The sequence below is a fragment of the Coptis chinensis genome, chromosome 2 (assembly GCF_015680905.1).
Source record: "Coptis chinensis isolate HL-2020 chromosome 2, ASM1568090v1, whole genome shotgun sequence".
NCBI lineage: Eukaryota > Viridiplantae > Streptophyta > Magnoliopsida > Ranunculales > Ranunculaceae > Coptis > Coptis chinensis.
The window spans coordinates 37,311,563-37,333,581 of record NC_141457.1 but is presented as its reverse complement, the minus strand read 5'-3'; positions in this window follow the sequence as shown (position 1 = coordinate 37,333,581).

Genomic DNA, 22,019 nt, shown 5'->3' with positions numbered 1-22,019 from the left:
GCAAGTTGTATGCTGTCCACTGAGATACTGCTAGCTGGTTCCTTCCTAGCAAACTCTATTACCCCTCGAGAAGAGTCTCAGCCATGAGCACGCCGACTGTCTTGTTATCTGGGTTCTGTTCCATCTGAACATAAGCTTTCAGAGGAATCCCCAGAACAGCACTCACCACCTCCTTGGTGAGCTCCAGCGTTCGACCATCCTTAACAACCTCGACGCGTTCATTCTCCCCTTTAACCATGAAATTATAGAACGAAAGCATAAGAGAAGGAGAATAAACCGCTTCTTCCATCACAACCAACGATTCCCATCCTCTTCTCCTTATCTCTACCTTGAAGCGCACTTCAAACAGGTCGGAATAGAAGAGGTCTTGAAAATTTTGCTCTGCACGATTTTTAGAACTCGAACCATTTTATAGTAGGAATTGATTAAATTGGGGTTGTGATTTGGAATGTGGGTTTAAAATGGAGCAGGTTGTGAAAAAATTGGGTGGTAGTGTGTTGAGGTGAGGTCGCGGTCGTGAGTCAAATAGGGGTGATCGCGAGTTGGTGTGGGCGGCTAGGATTGGGGATTTTTCGATCAAGAAGATGACTATGGGCGGTCGCGAGTTATATATATGGGTTGAGAGCATGTGCAAGGCACGTGCCTTTTTAATGAACTTGAAATTTTGGCCCAAGCCCATATAAATAAAGGAAATTTCGATCCTGTCCTCAGTGCCTTGCCAACTTCAGGAGCCGATCCACGTTTCGTCACTCGTCCGATTTTGACCTGTGAGGTATCAAAATGATTAGCATCGAAAATGTAATGTAATGGTATAAGGTACACTCACATCCAACGGTGGAAAAAGAACAAATAAAGGAAGGAACTATATAGGAACTGTAGGATGTGCAAATAATGGAAAGAAAATTTTAATTAATTTTTTTGGGTTTTGAATAAGTTTGACTGAAATTTTAAAAAGGTTTTTCATTTTAATTAAGATCCCCAAGACTTGGAAGTTTTTGAGAACTTGAGTCAATCCCAACCAGATGGTTGGATTACTTTTTTCAGCTGTGCTCGATGAGCAGGCGGTTAGCACATGAAAACCATAAAAACTAAATTGTTATGAGGTTGAAGATCGGGGCAAGTTGATGTTTGACAATTCAATCACCAACCTTCTCTCATAGCGCGTCTCTTACGTGCGTATGAACTCTTACCTAAACTAGGAATAATTTTTAGTATATGTGTCCATATCTTAAGCTGCAGTTCTCTAGGAAGTGCTTACACACGATCATTGAAACTGATCCATCTAGTCTTTCTAGGTGGAGGGTTTTTGTTTGCTATAGAAGACATTTTTGAAAAGTTTTTCAGAAACGAGAGATATTTAGAAGGGGAAAGATTTAAACGAGAAGGGAAGGATTTTTAAGAAAGGAAATTTTTGAAAATTTTGGAAACTTTTGAGTCTTTTAACGTCAGATTCTCGAGACAAAATAGAGAGACGGAGGTAAAAAGATAGAATTAAACAGAGAATAGTATCACTTTGGGTTACTTTATTTGTTTAACTCTTGTTTGGAGACGCCTCGTTTTTTGTTTTGTTTTGTTTTTTTTTTTTGTTTTGGGTTTGTTTTCTCATTCAAAATATATCTCTATCCATATAGAGGTTTTGCCAAGAAGATAAAATTATATGTTAACCCGGTATCATTTTGGTTACTCCGGACGTATAACTTTTATTTTTTTATATCTTATGGTTTTGAAAACTAAGGAGAGATGTTTTAAGAAACCCGTACTCAAAACCAGTGATTCTAGATGTTACTACTTTAAAACAAATCATAACAGATATTCTTAGGCAACTTTTGTGTTGGCTATGTGGAGAACCCAATCTAGACATACAGAGCTTCAGCTACGTGAGTTGGGGGATTTACTGCTCAAGACATGGAATGTCCTGACCCGGGCGAATAGCTCGGTGATATATGCAACCCTTAGTAAGCAAAGATGATCTCAAATCACCCCTAGATTACGTAGTTATAGGGGTTGGTCTGTATAAAATCCATTGCCCATTTTTGAAAAATCACTTAACTATTGATATATCGAGAATCTATCATTAATAGCTCAAAGAAATCAAACATTTTTGGAAAAGAAGTGTAAAATAAAGAAAAGAAAAATTATATACTCGCTCCACAGGTTCACACTTACCCAAACGATGAGTAAAAAAGTATTTTACAAAGAATATGTGAGATATATTGTGGACTAAAGCTCCGACACTTATAACCACACCCTCCAAATGGAGAGGTCTAGTTACCTTATTGATATATCCCCTTAAAGCAAAAGATGAAATGGAATGGGAAAGGAATACATCGGAAAAGAGGATTCAATCCTTGTAGATGGGATCTTGGAGAATGGTTTCATCGACATCCATAGACTCATGAAAATGTTTGAGGAGCTGGCCATTTACTCGAAAAGTGTTGTTATCCTTATGATTTTTTAAACTAATAACCCCATAAGGGGTAACGTCAGTTATTTTGAAAGGACCAGTCCATCAAGTATTCAATTTTCTTAGGAAAAGATGCAATCTTGAGTTATAAAGTAAAAAAATTTGACCAACTTTGAATTGTTTTCGTAAAATATGCTTATCATGAATCCGTTTCATGTTGGTTTTGTAATCTTTTGAAAGGTCATAAGCATCATTTATTTTGAAAGGTCATAAGCATCATTACGAATCTCTTCAAGCTCGTTTATTTGTAATTTATGCTTCTCACCTGCCGCATTGAGATTATAATTAAGGGTTTTTATTGCCAATAGGGCACGATGCTCTAGTTCAACTAGCAGATGACAAGGTTTTCCAAAGACAAGCCTATAGGGGGACATCCCTATAGGTGTTTTAAAAGCGGTTTTGTATGCCCATAGTGCATCGTTCAGACAGAGAGATCAGTTTTTCCTATTTGGATTAACTGTTTTCTCCAAGATACGTTTAATATCTCGATTAGAGACTTCTACTTGACCACTTGTTTGAAGATGGTACGGAGTTGCAACCTTGTGGGTTACTCCATATTTTTTCATGATATGCTCAAAAACTCAATCGCAAAAATAAGATCCGCCATCACTAATGATAGCCTTCGAAACCTTGAATCTTGAAAATATGTTTTGTTATATGAAATCAATGACTGTTTTGTTATCATTATTATGACATGGTATGGCCTCAATCCATTTAGATACATAGTCTACTGCTATATACTACGATGTAAATGAAACCATTAGAAGTTAGGAAAGGTCCCATGAAATCGATGCCCCATGCCAGACGTCGAAAATCTCCACTATAAGAATGGGATTTAAGGCCATGCTGATAGGGTTATATACTAAAAGCATTACTTTTGTATTAACTCTAATTCTTTATATTTTGAATGAGAATCATATGGGCAAATGTTATGCATATTAAATATGTTATTAGTTATATGCATGCGTATAATACTTTATGTTGTAGATAATATGGTGTGTGGTGACACACAGAAGATCATATCATCAGTACCTTATAAAGTATAAGTAAATGTTCACAACCTAGATGGATTTGGACAAACCATTGGTACGGTTGTAGTATAATTTGGTATTAGTCTATCTTGACTACAAGATTACATTAGTACACTTTGTGTGTATTGAACATGACCAAGTGAGGTTGTTTCTCTTTATACTGACTATATAAGAGAACAAACACCTCTGTTATTATGGATGCTTGTCCTCTTAATCCGGATATAATAACGGGCACTTACGTGCATTGTACATTGTTTTAAATCATCAATGAGTGAGAGTCATTTGTGAATCAACAAACTCGATGGATTGGGTAATGACATTGTATGTAAGGTGTGCTGTTGATTATAGAAGGAATTCGTGACCCACAAGAAGTAGGGTTGATGATGTCCCCTTGAGGAGCTCATAAGGATTGTCATGTAAACCCTGTAGGTAGGGCTGTCAATGGGTTTTGATAACCCGATAACCGATCCGAACCAACCGATAAAAAAATGGTTTGGGTTTTGAAAATTTAATTTGCCCTCTACCGACCCAAAACCGAACCGAACCGATAAGATATTGGTTTGGTTTTGGGTTTGCCCTCCACCGAACCGATATGAACCCGAACCGATAAGATAGCATTTTAGTAATATTTATGATTAATTTTGTATGTGTTTATCAATTGTGTGGTTAAAATTAATAAATTTAATTGAATATTTAATTGATTTTATAGTTTTCGGTTTGGGTTCGGTTTGCAATATATTGTCACACCCTGAATTTCGACAGAATTTGGAAAAACATTATTTGTTCCCGACTCTTCGATCTCAGAGGTGTGACGCACTCTCAACTCCCAAAAACTCATAAACAGTTTAAATATGCGGATAAATAAAACCAATAAAAATTTTAAACTTAAGCAAAAGTCATCTTCATTACAAAAATTTACAAATGAAAATACAAATAACCTTATCTCTACTAAAAATCTATATCACCTTAAAGGAAAACAAGGCCTATCTTGAAATGCGACGCTAGCGCAAACCACAAGCAGCAACCAATCTTCTTCAACACTAAAGCTGTCAAGACTTATCAACTATGTTCATTTAATGAATACACCCGATAAGCAAACATGCAAATCGGGTCAACATTATAAAAATACTGGTGTGAGTAGCTCTAAAATATAATATATACTTATACATATATATACACACTAAATAAGGCAGTTAGTTCCTCCACCGAGGCGCCTTAACATCCAACGAATAATACAACATTCTTAACTACAATAAGTAAGGCAGGTAGTTCCTCCACTGAGGCGCCTTAACTTCCCACTAACCACACAACAAACTATACACATAATAAATAAGGCAGGTAGTTCCTCCATCGAGGCGCCTTAGGTTCAACTAAACAAATAACCAACCAAACGTATTATATACGTACCGCATTCCATGCTCAATTACAGAGTGGGTCGTCTCTGCCCTAGGTAATTAGTTTGACCCACCCTTCTGCAAAACCATATACAATCATCTATCTAAAGATACATCATTTACCAACATATTACCATAATTATACTATTAAGGATTTCTTTGCGTGTCCCTAAAATCACATCGTATCTATGTCTTACCTAGTTTCCCTGTCTACCACAATCGCTTCCCAACGCCGAACATGTACATCCACATGCCTCCCCTTACATAATGCACCACTCTGTGCGTAACTACCCTGAGCGGGATGCGCACACCAAGTAACCCTCACACGGAAGCCATTATGTAAGTACTGCCACTATTCGGCATAAAATATTGCGCGTCTCGTTCTATTTTGTGAACGGAATAATTAAGCCACTATTCGGCTACGCCAGAAGGGCCATTCAGATTCACTGAAACGCCAGAAGGGCCAATCACATTACTTACGCCAGAAGGGCCATTCAGATTCACTGAAACGCCAGAAGGGCCAAATCACATGAGTTGTGGTAGCTAGGTTCTAGGATTTTCGTTACGTAATTTATTCAGGTGTCATCCATTTATGACTCATAATAATTCCACTATATCACGTGCAGGTCAAATACCTTATTGCACTATGCCACAATATTTAGAAATATCTTAATTATATCTCATAACCACTTTCATTCTTTCACGTGCCAATATATTATTGCACTAAGCCACAATCCCGTGGGAAAATATTCACCAATACTATACTACCTCATAGTAGCATCTCACATATATAATAATGGAGCGGTTATATAAAGTTGTCAAAGATATTGCATTTAATCGATATTTTATCATATGATATCCTTTAACAGAACAACAATTTCAACATACCCCATAACGTCACAATAGCTCCAAACATACCACATAACATTTTTGTAACGTTTTAGGAATAATTATATCTCCTAAAGTTTCTATCTCATCACGTGTCAAAATATACACAATATCAACGTCAAATCTTTCCTAGATACTGACAACCAAATTATATCCTTTTCGACAATATTTTATTACTACATTTGTCCATATTCTTAAATATATGAAACACTGTAAAAAGTCAACATTCCACGGTCAACGGTCAAAGTCAAAGTCAAAGTCAACACATCATTGTCGAAGTCAACACATCATGGTCGAAGTCAAACTATCATTGTCAAAGTCAAACTGTCGTTTCCATGTTCGACAGGTTCAGAGTCATATCCATGGTTCATGGCTAAGGGCAAAGGTGCATGGCTCAAGGGCTCATGACTAAGGAAATGGTTCGGACCCAACTGGCCAAGCCCAAACCTAAAAACCCAGCCCCAAAAGTTTAAACATTTAAAGACCCAATTAGATATATTTTAAGTTATATGACCAGCCCAAAAACCAAAATTAGAAACTGGCACAAAACACCAATGGGTTCGGCCCGGAGAATTTAACTGAAATCGGCCCAACACTTAAACTAAAACTGGTCCACAACTTAAACTAAACTGGTCCGAAACAAAGGATTTATCCGGCCCAATAACTAACTAGTGTTTAGGCCCAAAAACTTTAACTGAACTGGCCCGAAACACAAATGGGTTCGGCCTAAAAATTGAACTGAAACCGGCCCAAAGAAAACTAATAAGTTTTGGCCCAAACAACTTAACCTAAGCTAGGCCCAAACTAAACCAAAATAGCCGGCCCAAAGAAAACTAATCAAGGCCCAAGGGAAACCGACCCAGGCCCAACTGACCCAACAGGTCGTCTTCTCCCTCCAGCAGCTCTCTCCTCCACCACTTCCAGCCACCAGCCACCACCCACCGGCGCTCCAAACCAAACCGAACTAACTCGGTTTTGTACCCCCCGAAAAACCCCATCTTTTGCTACCCTCAAACTCGAGTTCCCCTCACCTCCACCAGCGCCAGCATGAATTTTGGCCAAATTGCGCCGCCATTAACGCCTCATTCAAGCTCCCAACAGCCCCTCTCATCAATACTCACACACACCCACTACTCCTAACTGTTGGTTCAACCACAAACACCTAGATTATGACCCCTGCAAATTTCGATTAGTAGATTTAACGATTTCTAACTTGCGCCGCCATTAACTCACTTTCAAGCTTTAACAGTCTCGTCCAATCAGTCCTTCCACACCCCCCATAACAACCAAACACCATTCCACCAAAACCACAACAAGAGCAGAGTTCAAAACCGAAATACAAAAAGAGTTTAACCCAAACACAGGCCGAAATCTTTGTGGGGCTTGCGCCACCATTGATACTGTTCCAAACAATATATCCATACCCACAGTACCACAGTAACGCATACCGGACGGACAGCAGAGGATTCATTACTCTGGGGCTTTAGCCGCCAGTAACAACCCAATAAGCCTCGATAGTTTAATTACGGATTCCCACAGTTTTCAATAAAACTAAAAAGTATCGACAGAAAATACATAAATAGAAAACTGATCGAAAACACTCGGCAGTAAAGGTTTTTGTTCACTAGTAAAACTCTAGTTTCGATATAAAAAGAAAAAACGTAACTACTCACCTGTATTAACAGTTCATACGAATTCATCATAGTCCGAGACGTCGCGCTCCAATGCTCGAGCAAACCAGCAGCCTCCATTTTTATTATTTTTATTCTCCAAGAACCCTATTCTCTAGAACAATGTGATTATATACTTGGGTCTGAAACCCAAACCCAACACAGACTCGGGCCCAAAAATTAGGCCCGCGTATCCCAAATCCAATCCAGTCGATTTTTAAATAAATTAAATAAATAAATTAATTAATCAATAGATAAATACGTATTTTAAATACGGGCGTTACATATATCTTATCAGTTTGGTTCGGTTTTGGATTAGATGTAATATTATCAGTTCGGTTCGATTTCGGGTTCCTAATTTTCTTATCGGTTCGGGTTCGGATTTTCCAAAACCCGACCCAAACTAATCCATTGACAGCCCTACTTGCAGGTGGATTTAATCCGACATGACAATGAAGTTGAGTGGTACTACTCAAGGACATAAGAAGTTGATTAATATAGTTGTCAGTAACTTGACTTAATCAACGGGCATTCAATATCTTAAACACAGGGAGATCAACGAGCATATAATATGGAGCCCATAAACGTAATACATGTAATTTGGGATTAGGGCGGTAGTCCAACAATGACCTTTAGTAGAATAAGCCATTTGTTAATGGACTTGGACCGTGTGTTCTGGGCCAACATGGGAAACCCAAACCCGTCAGGAGGCCCAACCCTAATTTCTCCTCATGGTCCTTGTTGTAGCCTATAAAAAGAAACCCTTCTTCTTGGCTTTTTTTTACACTAAGAGAAACTTAGATTTTGCTCAAGAAAGACAAGTTCCAAATTCGGTTATGATCTTGTGAGTGAGAGAGGCCAAGAGAGAAAGAAGGGGCTGGTAGATTGTTGCCCACACAACGTCCATTCTAAGATAGGAATACAACAAAAGATCAAACAGTTGCTGATTCGTAGAGCTTGGATTCTCATAGTTATCACAGCTGATCTAAAAGGTATGATTCTAACCAAAATCATGAGAACCCTTTATTCTGCTGCGCATGGGTTTTCACGGTTTGTAAATCATTCGATGCAACCATAACAGTTCCTACAGTTACGGGTAGAAATACGACCAAGATGTTGGCAACGAATGTAAGCCTTGCAATGAACGAAGGCATCACGGAAGAGAGTCAACCAATAGAATCCACATTGTAGGACTTTTGCTGTACTTTTATTGGCATTGAAATGTCCTCTGCATGACTGCTCGTGGCAAAAGGACAGGATAGACTATTCCTATTCTGGAATGCAACGTTGAATAATCTGATCCGGACAATACTTGAAAATATAAGGGTCATCCCAATGATAGTACTTCACTTGAGCTAGAAACTTTTTCCTATGATTTCTATTCCACAATGGCGGAGTCTCTTCAGTCACCAGATAATTCACAATATCAGCATACCAAGGTACAGAAAGGATCGCGTCACTATCAGGAAAAGAATCTAAGATGTTTTCGGAATCACTGTCACTATCATTGGTTAACCTAGACAGGTGGTCAACCACTACATTTTCAACTCCTTTTTTATCTTTTATCTCCAAAGTGAATTCTTGCAGGAGAAGAATCCATCGGATCAACCTCTACTTAGCATCCTTCTTCGCGAGAAGGTACCTAAGTGCTGCATGATCGGTATAGATTAAGGTTTTTGAACCTATCAACTAAGGTCAAAATTTGTCTAAACATAGACAATGGCCAAGAATTCCTTTTCAGTGGTCATATAATTTCGTTGAGCCTCATTTAGTGTTTTACTTGCATAGTAAACAACTGTAGCTCCCTTATCATGTTTTTGACCTATAACGGCACCAACAACAGAGTCGTTGGTGTCACACATGAGTTCAAATGGTTTTGACCAATCAGGAGGTTGAATTATAGGTGCAGTTATGAAGGCGGCTTTCAACTTTTCAAAAGCTTGCATGCAGTCCAAGTTAAACTCAAAAGGTGTGTATTTTATAAGAAGATTGGTTAAAGGTTTAGCAATTTTTGAGAAATCTTGGATGAATCTTTGATAAAATCCAGCATGGCCTATAAAGGCTTGTATGTCACGGATCTTTCATGGAATAGGTAGAGTAGAAATTTTGTTTATTTTAGCCTTATCGACCTCTATACCATTTTTAGACACAATATGACCTAACACTATTCCCTTTTTTACCATGAAGTGGCACTTCTCCCAATTAAGGACCAGATTCATTTCCTGACATCGCGCCAAAACTTTGGAAATGTTGGATAGGCAGTCGTCGAAAGAATCTCCATACAGGGAAAAATCATCCATAAATACTTCCATAAATCTCTTTACCATATCACTGAAGATGTGTAACATGCAGCGTTAGAATGTGGCAGGTGCATTGCAGAGACCGAAAGTCATACGGGCATAAACATATGTTCCAAAAGGGCAAGTGAAGGCATTCTTTTCCCGATCGGATTCATTAATTAAGATCTAAAAATAACCTGAATACCCGTCCAAGAAACAGTAATAAACATGTCCTGCTAAGCATTCAAGCAATTGATCTACAAACGGTAGTGGGAAATGATCTTTTCTTGTGATTGCATTCAGCTTCCGATAAGCAATACAAATCCTCCACATGATATGAACTTGTGTAGAATTAACTTGCCTTCCACATTACGGACCATTGTAATCCCAGACTTCTTTGGTACCTCATGAATAGGACTAACCCACTTGCTATCAAATATGGGATAAATGGTTCGAGCATTTAGTAATCTTAAGATATCCTCCTTCACTACATCTTTGATGGCCATGTTTGAACGATGCTGCGGCTCTCTAGAGGTTTTGGCATTTTCTTTCTGGTGAATCCAGTAGGTGCAAATCTTTGGATCAATTCCTTTTATATCATCAAGAGACCAACCAATGGCAGAACGATGTTTTTGAATCACTCTAACCAAGCGCTCTTCTTCCTCTTTTGACAGTTGGGATGAAATTATGATGGGATGAGTACCATCGTTATCAAGATAGATATATTTTAGGTCAAGAGGGAGAGGCTTAAGGGTAGGTGTTGGTATGTTGGGGAACAAGGTTTCCATAGGGTTCTGCTCTTCCACTGTAAACACTTAAGGGCTGGTGATGTCTCTTCATATGTGGGTAACTCATCATCGGAATTGTATAAAGGAACGGATTCCAAGGAGGAGTTGGTATCTTCTTTGTAATGATCCATATCAAAATCTGAATCTCTAAAGGATAAGAACTGATGCACATCATTTTCCGGGAAAGTCCTATCACAATACTCTTGCACTACACTGTCTATCAGACTGACCTTTTCATCTAACTCTTCTTTTATCTGTTGCTGCATCATCTTGAAAACAATGACTTCTACCGAGAGATTTCGAAAAAACATGGTCATAGATCCATTGCGGCAGTTTATGAAGGCGTTGACAGTCGCCAAAAAGGGGCGCCCTAAAATGATAGGTATGGAATCATTAGCAACTTCGGTGTCAAGGATGACAAAATCGACTGGGTAGTAAAAGTCTTTAACCTTGATGAGCACATTTTCTACTATACCTTTTGGGTATTTGATGGAGCGGTCAGCTAGTTGTAAGGTCATAGTTGTAGGTGTAAGTTCATGTAAACTGAGTTATTTGAATAAGTAGTATAGAAGGAGGTTAACACTTGGTCCAAGATCGAGCAAGGTAGTGGCTGTATACTTGTCTCCTATAGTGCAAGGGATGGTGGGACGACCAGGATCTTTATATTTGACAATTCCGTTGGTCTCTGTGAGGGATGGAAATTGTTCTATAAGGAAGGCATCTTTTGGAAGGTTAGTTTTTCTTTTGTTGGTGCACATATCCTTAAGAAACTTGGCATGTTTTGGTAAATGTTTGATGACATCGAGAAATGACAAATTTATGGTTAGGCTTTTGAATGTTTCTTTGATTTCATCAAAATTTTCATACTCCTTGGGTGTCATTAGGCGAGCAGGGAAAGGTGCCTTTAGTTTGTATTCTCTAACTGGGTTAGGTGGAGGAATTGATGGTTTAGGGACTAGAACATTGCTAGGAATTTGTGGAGGTATTTGGGTTTCAATTTCTGGTTATGGTACTGGAATGGTTACCTCTACAGGTGTTGGTTCATCTGGTAAGACTACTTTGTTGTCAACAGTTTTTCCAAATCGCAACGTTGTTACTACCTTAATCTCTTGGGTTGGAAGGTTTTGAACTCTTTGACATGGTAATGAACTTTTTTGGGTTTGGTCTTGGGCTAATAAGTTCAAAGATTATTGCATGGATGCTAAGATCTGGGTTTGCTGTTGCATGACAGATAACATTATTTCGGTGGGCTTATCTATTTGGATGCTAATTGAGGATGTGACTGGAACTAGGTCTCTTTGGTTGTTGATAGGAGGGTTTTGATAGTTATGGTTAAACTGGGATGGAACCAATGCTCTGTTTAGGTACCTTATCCTTGTCCTTGTATGAATGCATTTGGTGGTTAGTTGAAACCTGGTGGTGTTCGGTTTTGTCGAATGTTGGTCCATGCAAAGTTTGGATGTTGTCTCCATGGTGCATTTGGTACATTGAAAGCACATAAATCTTCTGGATGAAATGATGATAGGTTTGTGATCAAGGGACAGGTGGCATCTATATGATTTAGGCTTAAATAAAAATTGCATGGTGAGGTATTTATGTTCTTGACATGCTGAGAAGTTTGGTCTTTTGGTTTGGTTGTGAGGGCATCTATCTTTCTTGTGAGGGTTTTGATTAAGGTCTTGATCTCACGATCTGATTTCACCTCAAAAATACCACTAGCCTTAGCTGTACTGGGTTGAGCTGTTATGGAATTGTTTATGTCTCCCCAATGGGTACTCTTTTCGGCTTGGTTTTCAAGAAAGGTTAAAGCTTCGGTTGCACCTCTATTCAAAAAATTACCATTACTCATGATGTCGAGGGTTACTTTGTGTTACGGGAGAAGGCCTTTGAAGAAACATTGGATAAGAGTTGATTTTTGTAGTTTATGGTGAGGACATAAATGGAGTAGGTCAGAGAATCTATCCCATGCTTCGGAAAATGTCTCACTCAGACTCTGTCTGAAGAACTATATCTTGCTTCTTATCTCTTTTGTTTTCTTCGGTGGAAAGTACTTCTTCATGAAGGAGAACACAACCTTTTTCCATGTATCGAAAGAGTCGGCCTTCTACGAGAGAAGCCAAGCGTGACTTTTACCAGCAAGAGTGAAGGGAAACACTTGTAGTTTAACCTGATCGTTGGTGACGCCCGAATGATGAAAGGTATTACATACTTCATGTATCCGGCGTAGATGCTGACACTCACTCCTTTTTGTGTGTAGATGGTGTATGGATGATGTAGATAGATGATGGTCGTTGAACAAATAGAAGTGTATCAAAACCTAATTATCCCTCAATAAGTAAAGGATGAGTAGGGTATCGTTCCACTTTTAAGTGTATGTTATGTGAAGGACAGGACTGGAAAGGGGGTTTAAGGGATTAAAAACTATGATTATAGAGATTTAGATTCTAATGCTAAACTAAACTAAATTAACTAAACTATTGGGAATTTATAAGAGAGGGAATTCAAGAGATTAGAATCCACCAATACTTTTAATCTATGACCTTCTGCTTCATGGTTGTTCTTACAAGTAGACTACAATTAGGCAATCGAGCAAGTGCCGATGCCCTCTTAGACGAAACATCGTTAACAATTAACTCTACTTAAGGTTGTTCCTATGTTTATGCTATTAATATCTTCTTTCTTTTTATGTAAGCTCGGGCAGCCATTCAATGAATCACCACTTACGACAAACACAAAGAATACTTCCCCTAGGCAGCCACTCCCTGAGCTACCCCTTCTAAGGCAACACAAAGAATACTTCCCTAACTCTAAAGAACTATACTACTAGAAGAAAAGTAAAGAACACTAGCATGATATTACTATTGCAAAACATAAACCCTATTCTATACTTCCATCCCATGGTGTGGGCAATGGAACTAATAACTAAAAACATAAAGAACTGACCTGATTGAAGAACACCATGAACCAGAAGAATCATTAAACCTTAAGCACTAGCTTCATCTCCTCCCTTAAAGGAGAAGATTAGCCTTCCATAAAGAAGGAAGAACACGAAGAACGAGAAGAAGAAGAGTTAAAGAACATAAGACTAGAAAGACTAATTTATTAAGACTCATCTAGTTAAAACCGATCTTTTATTATTAATCTCTCTCTGCCTCAAGTTCTGGAGACAAGAATATAAGTGAATTGGCCATTACATGAGGCACTTAGGTCCTCTATTTATAGGGGTTACAATAAGCTCTAGAAGCATTCCAAACCGTCATTTGTTTCCTAATACAAATAGACTTCTTTCAGAGTCTAACTTCGTCTTCAAAACTGAGAAGGAATTGGCTACAGTGTCGATTCATGCATCTGGACGCACTATTCATGCGTCCCAGACTTAATAAATGCGACTGGACGCTCGATCCATGCGTCCCAGACTTGATCAATGCGTCTGAACGCTCGATCCATGCGTCCCAGACGCGTAAGCCTATTTTGTCTCTTCTGCTCTATCCTTTTATCCTCTTTTGCGGGCTTTGGTCCAGGCAATGAATCCTTTGGCATTGGGCTTCCAAATAGGCTTTAAAATAGGTCCAAGTCGCATCTTTAATAGCTTCAATTCCTTGGCCTTCTCCATGATTGTCCACGGGCTTCCCATGTGATCCTTAATGCTCCGAATTGTTCCATTTTATCATTTTTTCTCTAATATTCTACAAAACTCTCTTTCTCACCTGTAGAATCTTAAAACATAACTTACAAACACTATTAGTCCACTAAGATGGCTAAACAAGAGGCATAATCGAGGGTTAAATTACACTTTTTGAGCACTTATCACAACTCCCAACTAGCCTTTTGCTAGTCTCTTAGCAAATAAGATAAAAATAGATAAGTGATCAAAATCACATCCTAATAACAAAAATAAAATCCTAACTCACTTTCGCAGGCATCGCGATTGCATTTACCATATGCAACAAGGGTTTAAACCTTTAAGTTCCCCAAAAAGGACGAGTTATAGTCTCGTGAGGGTTTTCAGGTGATATACCCACAAAATCAGTCAATAACATGTTCAAGAATAATAGTATTTTTTAGAGAGAGAAATTCCTTACCCACTTAGTGCTTACTCCAACAGACGGTATCTATTGCGAACTACATTGAGCAAAGACTCATAGATTATGATGGGAGATAGTAAAAATTGACAAAATTCTCAATCAAGGCTTATGTGTGTACTTAGTCAATCTCCTATACTCTCCTATCCAAGAAATGGAATCCCTAGTTTACCATAGGTAGATAATCTTGACTTTCAATCCTCACCGGTCATACTCTCAGAAAAGAATCTCTCAGAAGATGGTCTACTATTTTACCTCATGTATGTGGGGAAAAGAATAATGCATACGAACATCCCACATACTACCTTGAAAAACAGACTTTTGAATGAAAGTAGTCTCATGGAAAGAATGTCAATCACATATGAAGTGTCGGGTCCTTCACTTTAGCATCCTCTCACCTATTCTAGACTTCGTACCATACTGTAGTGATAAGTCATGGGTTGTAACTTGGCTTGGGTAATGGTTTATGAAGGAAAGGTAAAAAGGATTCTAAGGTTGTTTCTGAAAACACTAAGGGTTTTGCTTCTTTCTTTGGAAGATTTCTTCAAATTCTGTATTGCAAAGAAAATTCTTCCTTTGTCTTAGCTTTTCCATCCATTCTGTTCAACTTTTTTTTTTTTAGTTAAAGCTCAGTGGTATATCCTTGATTAGTACTTGATATGCTTGTTTTCCACTAGCTTCTTTCACTTTGAACAGAATGATGGACTTCATTATATCTCTCTGATATTTCCTTATAATCTTCCTTTTGTGGTTTTTCTTCCTCTTTGTGCCCCTCGTATTCTCAGAAACATATGGGTATGGCTGATAAAGATTTTGGCTATACTCCTTGTCTGGAGTTGGGTGATGGGTAAAGGGTTTTATGAAAGAAAATGACTTATTGTAAGGCTAAAAAGGGTTTAACATGATGGTCCTACTAGGTGGGATAAAGGCTGAATGGGTTCACTACTTGACTTATACGTATGATACTCTGTTTCGAATAGACTACAAGACCTAATGGCTATCTCCCCAGTTGATGTCACTTCGTGATTAACCAAATCAAAGAATAATGAGACTATATTACAACGACATAAAGAACTGAAAGATGTTGAGTCACTAAGACTCGGATTTTTCGTAAGAACTCTCCAAAGAATGGGTATAAAGCTCAAGTCTCACGGGCTAAGTCTAAAAATTCTACTTCTAGTTTACTAGGGGTTTAAATCTCTTTCTAGCAAAAGTACACAAACCCCACCAAGTACTATGGTGGTGCCTTGATAAAGAATTCTATCAATAAGAACTATGTCCGAGCATAATAAATAGTCTAAGCGGTAATGAAATCAATAATATTAACTATCTATCAAACTCAACACTAAGCAGTATAGAATATATATCCCAGACTCATCATTAAAATTCATTTTTCTCATGCTACTGATATAGAAACCAAAAATATTTTTGTTTTTTGAAAACTAATTTTTGAAATTCATTTCTTAAGTACACCCTCCCCCCTACTTATGCATGCGTTGACCTCAATGTATAAAGAAGTAAATGAAATGGGTGAGAAAAAGGTAGGATATTACCATTGATGCCGAATATCAGAATTAGTTCAAGAAACAAATTTTTAGGTATTTTTACGTCAGATCCCCAAGACATAATGTGAGTCTTTTAAAGTCAGATCCTCAAGACTTTTGAGTCCTTTATAGTCAGATCTTCAAGACTACTACTCCCACCCACTAGGTTCCACTTTGTAGGAATTCTTCTGATCTCTCTCAGCATGTGATTGACAAAAGTATACCTTGTACCAACAATTTTCTCTTAATGGCTATAACCCAGGACAAGTTTTGAATGGCAATTCTTACAAAGAACCTAGCTTACGACTCTCCTCTTATGTGCAAATGGACTTTTACCGAACCCTACACGAGCCATAGAAATAATCTTCCTTTGAAGGTCAACAAGGAGTAAATCCCATAAACTAACAGGTGGGGAATACTTAGGTTTCCATCTCAAAACTGATCTTTTCGATAACATGCTTACTTCCTGTAGACATTTTCGCCGATCTACTAGAATTCCTTCCAAAAGATCCCCTTCCTTTTACGATGAAGTGACACTTTTCCCAGTTCAGAACTAAGTTGGTATCGCAACAACGTTTAAGGACTAAGGAGAGATGATGCAGACAATCCTCAAAAGGACATGTGAATGTCTTCTCTTGGTCCTCAGGGTGAATATGGATCTGAAAGTATTCTGAGTAACCATCAAGAAAGCAGTATTAAGCATGTCTAGCTAATCTTTCTAATATCTGATCGATGAAAGGCAATGGAAAATGATCTTTCCTCGATGCGCTATTCAACTTCCTGTAATTGATGCAAACTCTCCATCTAGTCTGAATCCTGGTTGGAATCAACTCATTGTTCTCATTCTCGATTAATATGGTTCTGGACTTCTTCGGCATAACTTGAACTGGACTAACCCATCGACTATCAGAAATAGGGTAGATAATGTCGGCGTCAAGGAGTTTGACAACCTCTTGCGTAGAAGTCTTGGAATCCTCTTCTAGATGAATCCTATGTTGAACTATCAAAGGGCTGATCCCCTTGATATCATCAATTGTCCAACTTATAGCTGACTTGTGTTCCTTTAAAAGTGCTACTAACCTGGATTCTTGCTCCTTAATCAAATCTGATGCAATGACTACTGGGTAGGTTCCCAAATCTCCCAAGAAAACATACTTGAGTGTAGACGGCAAATGCTTCAATTCTAGCTTAGGCGGCTCCTTCTTAAGCTCTTTATATGGTCCATCAGGCATTGCCTCAACACTAAGTTCCTCACAGTCTGAGTCTGTCAGAGCTTTCAACAACTCATCAGCAGGATATGAATGAGTAAGATAATCCTGTGCTAACGCTTCAATCATACAAACCTTGTTCACAGCACACACCTCCTGTGGTTGCTGTAACATATGGAAAATATTGATTTCGACTCTCATATTACCAAAGGATAACGTCATATTACCATTTCGACAGTTGATGAATGCATTTGCAGTGGCCAAGAATGGTCTGCCTAGAATGATTGGTTAGATGCCTACCAGATGTAGGTTCTGTGTCGAGTACTATGAAATCAACCAGATAATAGAAATCTTTGATCTTGACTATGACGTCTTCAATTAGTCCTCTAGGTATCTTCACTGATCTATCTGCCAACTGTAAAGTAACATCAGTCGGTTTTAGATCCATCAAGCCCAACTTCTCGTAGAGGAAATATGGTAGAAGATTCACACTGGCACCTAAATCTAATAAAGCTTGTTCCTCCAAAGAATCTCCAATTCTGCATGTAACAGTTGGACTTCCAGGATCTTTCAGTTTCACAACCAATAGATTTTGTAGGTACGATGAACATCGTTGAGCGATAAAAGCTTCTTTCGGAATGTTGGTCTTCTTCTTTACTAGATTTTTCAGGAACTTGGCATACGAGGGAACTTGCTTGATGGCAGTCAGAAATGGGATATTAATCTGTAAATTCTGAAATACATCACAAATCTCCTTGTACTGGTCATCTTTTCTGGTATTCACTAGTTTCGAAGGAAACGGTGCTGGCGGATTCTTCAATATCGGTTCTCTTCTTTCGGCTTCGTTTGGCTTGGTAACAGATAGTGGAGTGACAGGTGGAGTCACTCGTGATGGCTTCTTCTTTCTTACTTCCACATTAGTTCCTTCAACTTCTTTTGCAACAGTTTCTTCAGCAGGTAGCACAACACTAGATATATCCGGAATGTTAGAACTGGGTGGGATGGTGGGGACATAAGTTACCTTAGGCTCTGCAGAATCTTTTCCTGGTTCATAGACAATCTTGTTATCAAGTTTCTTTCCTGACCTCAGAGTGGTGACATAATTAACTTGGGCATTCGACTGAGTAATCTCCAGGTTATCCACCTGCAGGACACCTCTTCCTTTCGGATTTGGCTTCGGCTGGCTTGGTAATGTTCCTTTCGATCTTTCCATCAAGGCGGCAGCGATTTGCCCTATCTGGCCTTGAATGACACTAAAGTTATTCTCCAACTTCTGGGTTCTTTGATTTGTCTGTTTCAGCTTATTGACAATAGTGGTGATAGCTTCTTCCAGATGTGGGATAACTGCTTTGCTCGACTGAGGCGTAGGGGCAATATATCCACTCATAAGATCTGGTACTAACTCTCTGTTTGTGTTAGCTTGGTATTGCTAGTTCTAGTATGATTGTTGATTTCTGTATGGTTGCTGGCGGTTTTGGAATTGATACTGGTAATTCTGGAACTGATTTGACTTATTCTGGAATCCTAGAGGAAAATTCCTCTGAATTGTATTTTGTGGTTTCCAATAATTCTGTCCCTGATTGAACTGGTAATTTCTTCCTAAAGAGTTGATACTACATGCCTCTGCATTAGTATCTAGATAGTACGAACACTCTTCAGTGGTGTGGCCTTTATCAGAACATAACTCCCAAATTGTATAACAAGGCTTGGATGGCTGAGGTTTAGCTTGGAAATTGTTTGGTTTTGGAGGATTCATGGAGAACTAATCAAACTTATTGTTCAGATTTTCAAGTCCTGTTGATAGGCTTGCCATAATTGATAGCATTGCTTGATTTGGGTCTTCTTGAATTTGGTTGCCAAATATCTTCGGCACCCCTTCCACTCTAGCTACGTCCTCGTTGCTAGTACTCCATTATTGAGTGTCTTCAGCTAAATTCTCGAGAAAGTTGTAGGCTTCCTCTCCATCCAATGATGTAAACTTACCTTGATGCATTAACTGTATCATCTACTTGTTCATAGTAGAAAGTCCTCAAAAGAAAAAATGAGCCAGTGTGCTCTTATCATAACCATGATGTGGACATGAGACTAGCAGATTATTGAATTTCTCCTAGCTTTGATGATATTCTTCAGTCACCTTCCCTTTGAAATTGCTGATGGCTTGCTGCATGGAATCTGTCTTCTGGGGTGGGTAGAACTTGTTCAAAAACTTTGTTCTCAACTTCTCCCAGTTGTTGATTGAATTGATCGGTGTGCAGTTAACCATTCGGATGCTTTACCTTCGAGTGAGAGTGGAAAAAGAATTAACTTGATACTCTCATCCCCTCGATATTCGGTTCTTGAAAGTTCGAGGATCGATAGAAATTTGTTCATGTGAACATAAGGTTGAACATTATCTAAACCATTGAACTTTGGAAGCATAGAGATTACTGATGCTCTAAGTTCAAACCGATTAGCTTCTGTCTCTGGAAAAACAATACTGCTGGGTGGGTCTCCAATGATTGGCGAATAGAAATCGCTCAGCTTCTTCCTCTGTTGTGCATGCATAGGTGGGATGGCTTCAGGATTATTGGTGTCCAAAACACCTCCATCATATCTTGCGGCCATTGTATCAATCTCGTCTAGTATTCTTGTGAGTCGGTTGTTAAACCTTGTCTACTGTTGTGTTCTTACCGGACGATGATATGGACGACGGGGCATACACTAGAAAATGCTATGCGAAAATAACGAAAAACTATCCTATAATGCTTGAATAGTATGCAATTATTCTAAGTTATACTAAAATGTAAAACTACTTTCCTTCAACTGGGTTGGGCTTTGCAGCTAGTATCTCGCCCGTTGTCTAAAGCTGTCTCTTCTAGGGTTATGGTGAATCACTTGGATTGCTTAAGTACCACTGCCCACAGACGATAGTCCATTTGTCAAGATTCAGACAAGAAACACTAGAGTTTGATGTTTCGCTGTGTTGGCTTACAACTTCAATTGTTGAAAAGGTCCTAAATGCAATTATACTAGAAAGCAATAAAACTAAACTATGATACAACTATACTAAGAAAGCAATAAAAAGAATGAAGATTCGACTAACCTGGATGGTAGATCTTATCTTCGAGATGTCCTTCAAGCTTCTCTCTTTCTTAAAAGGATGGATGATGCGGCTAAAAATTACCTCAAGATCCAAACTTCTAATCGTTTGACACTCACTCCTTTTTGTGTGTAGATGGTGTATGGATGATGTAGATAGATGATGGTCGTTGAACAAATAGAAGCGTATCAAAACCTAATTATCCCTCAATAAGTAAAGGATGAGTAGGGTATCATTCCACTTTTAAGTGCATGTTATGTGAAGGACAGGACTGGAAAGGGGGTTTAAGGGATTAAAAACTATGATTATAGAGATTTAGATTCTAATGCTAAACTAAACTAAATTAACTAAACTATTGGGAATTTATAAGAGAGGGAATTCAAGAGATTAGAATCCACCAATACTTTTAATCTATGACCTTCTGCTTCATGGTTGTTCTTACAAGTAGACTATAATTAGGCAATCGAGCAAGTGCCGATGCCCTCTTGGACGAAACATCGTGAACTATTAACTCTACTTAAGGTTGCTCCTATGTTTATGCTATTAATATCTTCTTTCCTTTTATGTAAGCTCGGGCAGCCATTCAATGTATTACCAAGAGCAACATCAAGGAGTACTTCCTAATAGGGAGGCCATTCAATGAATCACCACTTAAGGCAAACACAAAGAATACTTCCCCTAGGCAGCCACTCCCTGAGCTACCCTTTCTAAGGCAACACAAAGAATACTTCCCTAACTCTAAAGAACTATACTACTAGAAGAAAAGTAAAGAACACTAGCATGATATTAATATTGCAAAACATAAACCCTATTCTATACTTCCATCCCCTGGTGTGGGCAATGGAACTAATAACTAAAAATATAAAGAACTAACCTGATTGAAGAACACCATGAACCAGAAGAATCATTAAACCTTAAGTACTGGCTTCATCTCCTCCCTTGAAGGAGAAGATTAGCCTTCCATAAAGAAGGAAGAACACGAAGAACGAGAAGAAGAAGAGTCGAAGAACATAAGACTAGAAAGACTAATTTATTAAGACTCAGCTAGTTAAAACCGATCTTTTATTATTAATCTCTCTCTGCCTCAAGTTCTGGAGACAAGAATATAAGTGAATTGGCCATTACATGAGGCACTTAGGTCCTCTATTTATAGGGGTTACAATGAGCTCTAGAAGCTTTCCAAACCGTTATTTGTTTCCTAATACAAATAGACTTCTTTCAGAGTCCAACTTCGTCTTCAAAACTGAGAAGGAATTGGCTACAGTGTCGATTCATGCATCTGGATGCACTATTCATGCATCCCAGACTTAATAAATGCATCTGAATGCTCGATCCATGCGTCCCAGACTTGATCAATGCGTCTGGACGCTCGATCCATGCGTCCCAGACGCGTAAGCCTATTTTGTCTCTTCTGCTCTATCTTTTTATCCTCTTTTGCGGTCTTTGTTCCAAGCAACGAATCCTTTGGCCTTGGGCTTCCAAATAGGCTTTAAAATAGGTCTAAGTCGCATCTTTAATAGCTTCAATTCCTTGGCCTTCTCCATGATTGTCCACGGGCTTCCCATGTGATCCTTAATGCTCCGAATTGCTCC